Here is an 11,703-nt window from a genome sequence, read left to right as displayed (position 1 = left end):
CCAGATCTCAGGGAATTAGACCAAAGTTCTCAATTGGTACAAAATATATAGAGTACTGTACACACTACAATTACTTAGGTTTAAAAATAAGCTCAACTGGACACCTTAATGAGGCAGTGAATGAACTGAGAGAGAAAGCACGCAGGGCATTCTACGCCATTAAAAAGCAAATTCAAATTGAAATACCTATTAAAATTTGGCTAAAACTAATTGAATATGTCATTGAACCAATTGCACTTTATGGCAGCGAGGTGTGGGGTCCACTTGCAAAACAAGATTTCATCAAATGGGACAAACACCCCATTGAAACCCTACATGCAGAGTTCTGTAAGATTCTCCTACGTGTCCAGAGGAAAACTACAAACAATGCATGCAGGGCAGAATTAGGCCAATATCCACTAATAATAAAAACTCAAAAAAGAGCAATTAAGTTTTGGAAACATCTAAAATACAGTGACCCCCTCTCATATCATTACCAATCCCTGCAATGCCAAGAGCTGAGCAAAGAAAAGAGTCCCCTCATCCAGCTGGTCCTGGGGCTGAGTTCACTAACCTGTTCTACTAAAACACTGAAGCCTCAGGACCAGAACATCCAATCAATCAGAATAAACCAAATTACAACACAGTCAAAACAAAACTACATTGCTTATTGGGAAACACAAGCACAAACACAAAGCAAAATGCAGTGCTATCTGGCCCTAAATCGACAGTACACTATGGCTAAATATTTGACCATGGTTACTGATCAAAACCTTAGAAAAACCTTGACAAAGTACAGGCTCAGTGAGCACAGCCTTGCCATTGAAAAGGGTAGACACAGGAAAACCTGGCTCCCTGTAGAGGAAAGGCTGTGCAACCACTGCACCACAGCAGAACCTGAGACGGAGCTACATTTCCTGACAAAATGTCAAAAATATAAAACAATTAGAGAGTGTCATTTCCCCAAATTTGAAACCCTTATTCAAGGTTTCACAGACCTCTCTGATGAGGATAGGCTACCCGTCCTGTTGGGGGAGGACGCAGAGAGCTGTGGGTTGGCAGCGCACTACATTGCTGCCTGCCATAAGTTGAGGGACAGTGTCTGACAGACCAATAAACCTGCACATGTCCTCTACTGTATGATTATTGTTATTGTTCAATGTGTTGGTTATTTTGACCCTTGGTTATTGTTGTTACTGTTGTCCCGTTGACAATATTTGATTCTCATTTTTATTTATTTTTATATTGTAAATATCCAAAATAAGCTTTGGCAATATGTATATTGTTACGTCATGCCAATAAAGCGAATTGAATTGAATTGAATTGAATTGAAAAGAGAGAGGGAAGAGAGCGAGAGAAGAGAGAGAAAAAAGAGAGAGAGAGAGGGAAAAAAAGAGAGAGAGGAGAGAGAAAAGAAAGAGAGAGAGAAAAAAGAGGGAAAAAAGAGAGGAGAGAGGGAAAAGACAGAGGGAGAGAGAGAGAGAGAGAGAGAGAAAAAAGAGGGAGAGAGAAAAAGGAGAGAGGGAGAGAAAAGAGAGAGAGAGAGAAAAAAGAGGGAGAGAGAAAAGAGAGAGAAAAAGGAGAGAGGGAGAGAAAAGAGAGAGAGAGAGGGAAAAAAGAGAGGGAGAGAGAGAGAAAAAAAAGAGAAAAAAGAGGGAAAAAAGAGAGAGAGAATAAAGAGAGAGAGGGAAAAGAGAGAGAGCGAGAAAAAAAGAGCGAGAGAAAAAAGAGCGAGAGAGAAAAAAGAGCGGAGAAAGAGGGAAAAAAGAGAAACAGAGAAAAGAGAGGGAGAGAGACTGAGAAGAAAAAAGAGGGAAAGAGAAAAAAGAGAGAGGGAAAAAAGAGAGAGAGAGAGGGAAAAAAGAGAGAGAGAAAAGAGAGAGAAAAGAAAGAGAGAAAAGAGAGACGGGGAGACAAAAGAGAGAGAAAAGGAGAGAGAAAAGAGAGAGAGAGGGGGAAAAAAGAGAGAGAGAAAATAGAGGGAAAAAGAGAGAGGGAAAAGAGAGAGGGAAAAAAGAAGGAAAAAAGAGAAAGAGAGAGAGAAAAAAGAGGGAAAAAAGAGATAGGGAGAGAAAATAAATTAAAAAAGAGAGAGGGAGGGAGAGAAAAGAGAGAGAGAGAAAAAAGAGAGCGAGAGAAAGAGAGAGAAAAAAGAGAGAAGAGAGAGAGAGAGAGAAAAGAAGAAGAGAGAGAGAAAAGAGAGAGGGAAGAAAGAGAGAGAGAAGAGAGAGGGAAGAATGAGAAAAAAGAGAGAGAGAGAGAAAAAAGAGAGAGAGAAAAACAGGGAAAAGAGAGAGAGGGGGAAAAAAGAGAGAAAAGAGAGAGGGAATAAAGAGAGAGAAAAGAGAGAGAGAAAAGAGAGAGAAGAGAGAGAGAAAAAAGAAGAAGAGAGAGAAAAGAGAGAGGGAAGAGAGAGAAAAAAGAGAGAGAGAAAAACAGGGAAAAGAGAGCGAGAGAAAAAAGAGCAAGAGAAAAACAGGGAAAAGAGAGAGAGAAAGAAAGAGAAAAGAGAGCGAAAGAGAGAAAAGAGAGAGAAGAGAGAGAGGGAAGAGAGAGGGAAGAGAGAGAAAAAAAAGAGGGAAAAGAGAGAGAGAGAAAAGAGAGCGAAAGAGAGAAAAAAGAGTGAGTAAAGAGAGAGAGAGAGAGAGAGAGAGAAAAAAGAGAGAGAGAGAGAAAAGAGAGCGAGAGTAAAAAGAGAGAATAAAGAGAGATAGAAAAGAGAGAAAGAAAAAGAGAGAGAGAGTGAAAAAAGAGAGAGAGAGAGAGAGAGAGAGAGGAAAAAAGAGGGAAAGAGAAAAAAGAGAGAGATAAAAGAGGGAAAAAAGAGAGAGGGAGAGAAAAGAGAGAGAGAGGGAAAAGAGAGAGAGAGGGAAAAAAGAGACAGGGAAAAGAGAAGAGAGAGAGAGAAAAAAGAGAGAGAGAAAAAAGAGCGAGATCGAAAAAAGAGAGAGAGAGAAAGGGAAAAAAGAGAGAGAGAGAGGGAAAGGAGAGAGAGAGAAAAGAGAGAGAGGGAAAAAAGAAAGGGGAAAAAGAGAGAGAGAGAGAGAGAGAAAAGAGAGAGAGAGAAAAGAGGGAAGAGAGAGAAAGAAAAAAGAGAGCGGGAGAGAGAGAGAAAAAAGAGAGAGAGGGAAGAGAGAGAGAGAGAGAGAAAAGAGAGAGAGAGGGGGAAAAAGAGAGAGAGAGAAAAGAGAGGTAAAAAGAGAGAGGGAAAAGAGAGGGAAAAAAGAGGGAAAAATGAGAAAGCGAGAGAGAAAAAGAGAGAGAGAGAGGGAGAGAGAGAAAAAAGAAGAAGAGAGAGAGAAAAGAGAGAGGGAAGAGAGCGAGAGAAGAGAGAGGGAAGAGAGAGAGAGAGAAAAAAGAGTGAGAGAAAAACAGGGAAAAGAGAGAGAGGGAAAAAAGAGAGAGAAAAGAGAGAAAAGAGAGAGAGAGAAAAAAGAAGAAGAGAGAGAGAAAAGAGAGAGGGAAGAGAGCGAGAGAAGAGAGAGGGAAGAGAGAGAAAAAAGAGAGAGAGAGAGAAAAAAGAGTGAGAGAAAAACAGGGAAAAGAGAGAGAGAGAGAAAAAAGAAGAAGAGAGAGAGAAAAGAGAGAGGGAAGAGAGCGAGAGAAGAGAGAGGGAAGAGAGAGAAAAAAGAGAGAGAGAGAAAAAAGAGTGAGAGAAAAACAGGGAAAAGAGAGAGAAAAGAGAGAGAGAAAAAATAGAGAGAAAAGAGAGAGAAGAGAGAGAGAGAAAAAGAAGAAGAGAGAGAGAAAAGAGGGAAGATAGAGAGAGAAGAGAGAGGGAAGAGAGAGAGAGAAAAAAGAAGAAGAGAGAGAGAAAAGAGAGAGGGAAGAGAGAGAGAGAGAGAGAAAAAAGAGCGAGAGAAAAACAGGGAAAAGAGAGAGAGCGAAAAGAGAGAAAAGAGAGCGAAAGAGAAAAAAGAGAGTAAAAAGAGAGAGAGGAGAGAGACAGAAAGGGGAGGGAGAGAAAAAACGAGAGAAAGATAAAGGGGGAGAGAAAAAGAGGGAGAGAGAGAGCAAAAGGGGAGGGAGAAAAAGTGGGAGACAGCGAGAGAGAAAGGGGGAGAATGAGGAAGAATTTTTTTAATCTTTTGAAAAATGAGAGTCCAATTTCTTGTTCAGCTTTTGTTCCACAGACAAAGTTCCACAGACTAACATAGTGCAATGAGAGAGAAGTGGGACTCTGTCGTTTTTTGGAAGATTTTTGGAATAAAGTCCAAAATGGCCAGGGTGGGGGGTGCTCACTACCCGGACATGGACCCCTTGCACCCCTCTCTATTATATATCTCCCCTTTCTCTCTCACTCTCTCTCCCTTTCTCTCTCCCCCTTTTGCTCTCTTTCTCTCTCCCCTTTTCTCTCTCTCCCACTTTTTCTCTCTCCCCTTTCTCTCTCTTCCCTTTCTCTCTCTCTCCCCTTTTCTCTCTCTCCCCTTTTCTCTCTCTCCCCTTTCTCTCTCTCTCCCCTTTTCTCTCTCTCCCCTTTTCTCTCTCTCCCCTTTCTCTCTCTCTCCCCTTTTCTCTCTCCCCTTTCGCTCTCTCTCTGCTCTCTCCCACTTTCTCTCTCCCTTTTCTCTCTCTCCCCCTTTCGCTTTCTCTCTCCCTTTTTCTCTCTCCCTCCCTTTTTCTCTCTCCCCTTCTCTCTCCCTCCCTCCCTTTTTCTCTCCCCTTTTGCGCTCTCTCTCCATTTTTGTCTCTCTCCCCCTTTTCTCTCTCTCTTTTCTCTCCTCATTCTCCCCCTTTTTCTCTCTCCCAATTTTCTCTCTCTCGCTCCCCTTTTTTCTCTCTCCCCTCTCTCCCCCTTTTCTCTCACCCCCTTTTCTCTCCCCCTTTTTCTCAATCCCCCTTTCACTCTCTCTCCCTTTTTCTCTCTCCATCTTTCTCTCCCTCTTTTTCTTTCTCTCGTTTTTTCTCTCCCTCCCCTTTTTCTCGCATTTTTTTCTCTCTCCCTCCCCTTTTTATCTCTCCCTCTCCCTTTTCTCTCCCTCCCTCCCCTCTTTTTCTCTCGTTCTTTCTCTCCCTTTCCCCTTTTTCGCTCACTCTCTCCCCTTTTCTCTCCCCCTTTTTCTTGTTTTTCTCTCCCCCATTTTCTTGTTTATTCTCTCCCTCTCCCCTTTTTGTCTCTCCCTTCTCTCTCCCCCCTTCTCTCTCTCCCTTTTTCTCTCTCCCCGCCACCTACCAGTTTTTAAAACTCTTATTAACCACACTGGCAATGTGTCAACAAGAAAGCTGAAACAGTCACCTTCCAATTCCATTTCCTGCTACGTTTGTGTGTGAGGACCTTTTGTGAATGCAGCCCCAGAGCGTGTCGGGTTTCAGTGAGTGGGTGGGGTTTTGTGCGAGGGCTTTTGTTACGTCGTTATGTTCTACCCTATCAAGGTCCTAGACCGGACAGTGTACTCGCATATCACCCAGCATACGTGTCGCATATAACCCAGCATACGTTGCAAATCTCTGAGACAGAGGCAGAAAAAATTACAACACACAAGGTAGCCATTAAACGATACATTATTATCCCTACCAGTTTCATGTCTATACAATATCCTGTGGGAATCTTCTAAGGGTGGTTTTTGAGCCTCTGAAGGTCTGTTTGACCCCAACCAAGATCCAAAACGTCAGGAGGTTGTGCTCACTATATGATGGCCTCCCCTACACTTATAAAGTGCTCTTTTCGGTAGCACATATACTAAATTTGGAACGATACAGAGAAGATTAGCATGCCCCCTCGCTTAAACGGTCCAAAGTAGTGCACTATATAAGGAATAGGGTGTGATTTGGGATAACTTATAACTGACTCATCTTGGGGATACCTAGACAGTAGGCTACTATGGCCTCTGGTCAAAAGTAGTGCACTGTAGGGAATGGGATGCAAACTTATAAAGTATGCTTGACTATGGACCCCATGTACCCTCCTCTCTTTCTAGGACCCTATGTTGTCTTTTTAGGAGTCCTGAGGTTCCTTCAAATCTCATTCCACCCTTGTCCCTACCAATACACAGTGATGATCCATTGCGTGGAAGGGGACTCATGTGTTATTTTGTGTGTATAGATTGCTGACATTTATTTAATGTTTATTGGATTTACATTGCAATAATTATCTTTCATTTCATCCTGTTTCCCTATGTATACTCTGGTTCATCATTAAAACTCCTAGACTGGGCTTCTGTGTCTGTCTGTCATCACTGTTTAGACCTGGTGCTCAAAGCACATGGCTACTTAATATGCATTGTTGACACATCCCTGCCAACTCCTCCTCTCACCCAGCAAAACCCCGTGTCCCCTCCTCCTTGGATAGAGAAGAATGGGCAATATCGTTGCTTCACGAAAAAGGGGAAAGGGAGAGAAAGAACGAGAGAAAAAGTGGGGAGGGAGATAAAATGGGGAGAGAGTCAAAAAAGGGAGGGTGAGAGATAAAAAGGGGGGAGAGAGACAAAAAGGGGAGGGAGAGAAAAAATTTGAGACAAATGGAGGGAAAGATAAAACGAGAGAAAGATAAAGGGGGAGAGAAAAAGAGGGAGAGAGAAAAGGGGGAGAGAGACAAAAAGGGAGAGAGAGAGCAAAAGGGGAGGGAGAAAAAGTGGGAGACAGCGAGAAAGAAAGGGGGAGAAGGAGGAAGAATATATATATATATTTTTAAATCATCAGAAAAATGAGAGTCCAATTTCTTTCTCATTACACTATGTTAAATTTTTGTTCCACAGACTAACATAGTGCAATGAGAGAGAAGTGGGACTCTGTTGTTTTTTGGAAGATTTTTGGAATAAAGTCCAAAATGGCCAGGGTGGGGGGTGCTCACTACCCGGACATGGACCCCTTGCACCCCTCTCTATTATATATCTCCCCTTTCTCTCTCACTCTCTCTCCCTTTCTCTCTCCCCCTTTTGCTCTCTTTCTCTCTCCCCTTTTCTCTCTCTCCCACTTTTTCTCTCTCCCCTTTCTCTCTCTTCCCTTTCTCTCTCTCTCCCCTTTTCTCTCTCTCCCCTTTTCTCTCTCTCCCCTTTCTCTCTCTCTCCCCTTTTCTCTCTCTCCCCTTTTCTCTCTCTCCCCTTTCTCTCTCTCTCCCCTTTTCTCTCTCCCCTTTCGCTCTCTCTCTGCTCTCTCCCACTTTCTCTCTCCCTTTTCTCTCTCTCCCCCTTTCGCTTTCTCTCTCCCTTTTTCTCTCTCCCTCCCTTTTTCTCTCTCCCCTTCTCTCTCCCTCCCTCCCTTTTTCTCTCCCCTTTTGCGCTCTCTCTCCATTTTTGTCTCTCTCCCCCTTTTCTCTCTCTCTTTTCTCTCCTCATTCTCCCCCTTTTTCTCTCTCCCAATTTTCTCTCTCTCGCTCCCCTTTTTTCTCTCTCCCCTCTCTCCCCCTTTTCTCTCACCCCCTTTTCTCTCCCCCTTTTTCTCAATCCCCCTTTCACTCTCTCTCCCTTTTTCTCTCTCCATCTTTCTCTCCCTCTTTTTCTTTCTCTCGTTTTTTCTCTCCCTCCCCTTTTTCTCGCATTTTTTTCTCTCTCCCTCCCCTTTTTATCTCTCCCTCTCCCTTTTCTCTCCCTCCCTCCCCTCTTTTTCTCTCGTTCTTTCTCTCCCTTTCCCCTTTTTCGCTCACTCTCTCCCCTTTTCTCTCCCCCTTTTTCTTGTTTTTCTCTCCCCCATTTTCTTGTTTATTCTCTCCCTCTCCCCTTTTTGTCTCTCCCTTCTCTCTCCCCCCTTCTCTCTCTCCCTTTTTCTCTCTCCCCGCCACCTACCAGTTTTTAAAACTCTTATTAACCACACTGGCAATGTGTCAACAAGAAAGCTGAAACAGTCACCTTCCAATTCCATTTCCTGCTACGTTTGTGTGTGAGGACCTTTTGTGAATGCAGCCCCAGAGCGTGTCGGGTTTCAGTGAGTGGGTGGGGTTTTGTGCGAGGGCTTTTGTTACGTCGTTATGTTCTACCCTATCAAGGTCCTAGACCGGACAGTGTACTCGCATATCACCCAGCATACGTGTCGCATATAACCCAGCATACGTTGCAAATCTCTGAGACAGAGGCAGAAAAAATTACAACACACAAGGTAGCCATTAAACGATACATTATTATCCCTACCAGTTTCATGTCTATACAATATCCTGTGGGAATCTTCTAAGGGTGGTTTTTGAGCCTCTGAAGGTCTGTTTGACCCCAACCAAGATCCAAAACGTCAGGAGGTTGTGCTCACTATATGATGGCCTCCCCTACACTTATAAAGTGCTCTTTTCGGTAGCACATATACTAAATTTGGAACGATACAGAGAAGATTAGCATGCCCCCTCGCTTAAACGGTCCAAAGTAGTGCACTATATAAGGAATAGGGTGTGATTTGGGATAACTTATAACTGACTCATCTTGGGGATACCTAGACAGTAGGCTACTATGGCCTCTGGTCAAAAGTAGTGCACTGTAGGGAATGGGATGCAAACTTATAAAGTATGCTTGACTATGGACCCCATGTACCCTCCTCTCTTTCTAGGACCCTATGTTGTCTTTTTAGGAGTCCTGAGGTTCCTTCAAATCTCATTCCACCCTTGTCCCTACCAATACACAGTGATGATCCATTGCGTGGAAGGGGACTCATGTGTTATTTTGTGTGTATAGATTGCTGACATTTATTTAATGTTTATTGGATTTACATTGCAATAATTATCTTTCATTTCATCCTGTTTCCCTATGTATACTCTGGTTCATCATTAAAACTCCTAGACTGGGCTTCTGTGTCTGTCTGTCATCACTGTTTAGACCTGGTGCTCAAAGCACATGGCTACTTAATATGCATTGTTGACACATCCCTGCCAACTCCTCCTCTCACCCAGCAAAACCCCGTGTCCCCTCCTCCTTGGATAGAGAAGAATGGGCAATATCGTTGCTTCACGAAAAAGGGGAAAGGGAGAGAAAGAACGAGAGAAAAAGTGGGGAGGGAGATAAAATGGGGAGAGAGTCAAAAAAGGGAGGGTGAGAGATAAAAAGGGGGGAGAGAGACAAAAAGGGGAGGGAGAGAAAAAATTTGAGACAAATGGAGGGAAAGATAAAACGAGAGAAAGATAAAGGGGGAGAGAAAAAGAGGGAGAGAGAAAAGGGGGAGAGAGACAAAAAGGGAGAGAGAGAGCAAAAGGGGAGGGAGAAAAAGTGGGAGACAGCGAGAAAGAAAGGGGGAGAAGGAGGAAGAATATATATATATATTTTTAAATCATCAGAAAAATGAGAGTCCAATTTCTTTCTCATTACACTATGTTAAATTTTTGTTCCACAGACTAACATAGTGCAATGAGAGAGAAGTGGGACTCTGTTGTTTTTTGGAAGATTTTTGGAATAAAGTCCAAAATGGCCAGGGTGGGGGGTGCTCACTACCCGGACATGGACCCCTTGCACCCCTCTCTATTATATATCTCCCCTTTCTCTCTCACTCTCTCTCCCTTTCTCTCTCCCCCTTTTGCTCTCTTTCTCTCTCCCCTTTTCTCTCTCTCCCACTTTTTCTCTCTCCCCTTTTCTCTCTCTCCCCCTTTTGCTCTCTTTCTCTCTCCCCTTTTCTCTCTCTCCCACTTTTTCTCTCTCCCCTTTTCTCTCTCTCCCACTTTTTCTCTCTCCCCTTTCTCTCTCTCTTCCCTTTCTCTCTCTCTCCCCTTTTCTCTCTCTCCCCTTTTCTCTCTCTCCCCTTTTCTCTCTCCCCCTTTTGCTCTCTCTCTGCTCTCTCCCACTTTCTCTCTCCCTTTTCTCTCTCTCCCCCTTTCGATTTCTCTCTCCCTTTTTCTCTCTCCCTCCCTTTTTCTCTCTCCCCTTCTCTCTCCCTCCCTCCCTTTTTCTCTCCCCTTTTGCGCTCTCTCTCCCTTTTTGTCTCTCTCCCCCTTTTCTCTCCTCATTCTCCCCCTTTTTCTCTCTCTCAATTTTCTCTCTCTCGCTCCCCTTTTTTCTCTCTCCCCTCTCTCCCCCTTTTCTCTCACCCCCTTTTCTCTCCCCCTTTTTCTCAATCCCCCTTTCACTCTCTCTCCCTTTTTCTCTCTCCATCTTTCTCTCCCTCTTTTTCTTTCTCTCGTTTTTTCTCTCCCTCCCCTTTTTCTCGCATTTTTTTCTCTCTCCCTCCCCTTTTTATCTCTCCCTCTCCCTTTTCTCTCCCTCCCTCCCCTCTTTTTCTCTCGTTCTTTCTCTCCCTTTCCCCTTTTTCGCTCACTCTCTCCCCTTTTCTCTCCCCCTTTTTCTTGTTTTTCTCTCCCCCATTTTCTTGTTTATTCTCTCCCTCTCCCCTTTTTGTCTCTCCCTTCTCTCTCCCCCCTTCTCTCTCTCCCTTTTTCTCTCTCCCCGCCACCTACCAGTTTTTAAAACTCTTATTAACCACACTGGCAATGTGTCAACAAGAAAGCTGAAACAGTCACCTTCCAATTCCATTTCCTGCTACGTTTGTGTGTGAGGACCTTTTGTGAATGCAGCCCCAGAGCGTGTCGGGTTTCAGTGAGTGGGTGGGGTTTTGTGCGAGGGCTTTTGTTACGTCGTTATGTTCTACCCTATCAAGGTCCTAGACCGGACAGTGTACTCGCATATCACCCAGCATACGTGTCGCATATAACCCAGCATACGTTGCAAATCTCTGAGACAGAGGCAGAAAAAATTACAACACACAAGGTAGCCATTAAACGATACATTATTATCCCTACCAGTTTCATGTCTATACAATATCCTGTGGGAATCTTCTAAGGGTGGTTTTTGAGCCTCTGAAGGTCTGTTTGACCCCAACCAAGATCCAAAACGTCAGGAGGTTGTGCTCACTATATGATGGCCTCCCCTACACTTATAAAGTGCTCTTTTCGGTAGCACATATACTAAATTTGGAACGATACAGAGAAGATTAGCATGCCCCCTCGCTTAAACGGTCCAAAGTAGTGCACTATATAAGGAATAGGGTGTGATTTGGGATAACTTATAACTGACTCATCTTGGGGATACCTAGACAGTAGGCTACTATGGCCTCTGGTCAAAAGTAGTGCACTGTAGGGAATGGGATGCAAACTTATAAAGTATGCTTGACTATGGACCCCATGTACCCTCCTCTCTTTCTAGGACCCTATGTTGTCTTTTTAGGAGTCCTGAGGTTCCTTCAAATCTCATTCCACCCTTGTCCCTACCAATACACAGTGATGATCCATTGCGTGGAAGGGGACTCATGTGTTATTTTGTGTGTATAGATTGCTGACATTTATTTAATGTTTATTGGATTTACATTGCAATAATTATCTTTCATTTCATCCTGTTTCCCTATGTATACTCTGGTTCATCATTAAAACTCCTAGACTGGGCTTCTGTGTCTGTCTGTCATCACTGTTTAGACCTGGTGCTCAAAGCACATGGCTACTTAATATGCATTGTTGACACATCCCTGCCAACTCCTCCTCTCACCCAGCAAAACCCGTTTCCCCTCCTCCTTGGACAGAGAAGAATGGGCAATATCGTTGCTTCCCAATTTCTCTGTTCCAAATGTTCCAAATTGTTCGAAATATCTCCTCCAATCAGAGCTTCAGCTTGTTCCAAATTGGAGAAAAAGAGCAAAAATTCACCAATGAGGAGCCTAGCTTGTTCCAAAACTTTTTAACCAATCATTGTCCTCCGAAGTTCTAGTAACATCACTACATCACAAAAATCTTCTTCTGGCAGCCATTGATTGATCATACCAGGTGAGTATCTGAGGTAATTTTACTTAATTTGCAACCAAGTTAACATCAAGGACTATAGATGTGATGAAATA

General features: G+C 43.5%; 3 pseudogenes; all 3 read left to right on the top strand.

The window, feature by feature from the left end:
* The first annotated feature begins 5,635 nt into the window (after window positions 1-5,635).
* LOC145864356 (uncharacterized) lies at window positions 5,636-5,699 on the top strand (annotated as a pseudogene).
* Window positions 5,700-8,183: 2,484 nt separating this feature from the next.
* LOC123738320 (uncharacterized) lies at window positions 8,184-8,247 on the top strand (annotated as a pseudogene).
* Window positions 8,248-10,759: 2,512 nt separating this feature from the next.
* Window positions 10,760-10,823, top strand: LOC123740239 (uncharacterized; annotated as a pseudogene).
* Window positions 10,824-11,703: the final 880 nt, after the last annotated feature.

This window comes from Salmo salar, chromosome 02 (genome assembly GCF_965601325.2).
Source record: "Salmo salar chromosome 02, fSalSal1, whole genome shotgun sequence".
Classification (NCBI taxonomy): Eukaryota; Metazoa; Chordata; class Actinopteri; order Salmoniformes; family Salmonidae; genus Salmo; species Salmo salar.
This window is presented reverse-complemented; position numbering and strand designations above follow the sequence as displayed.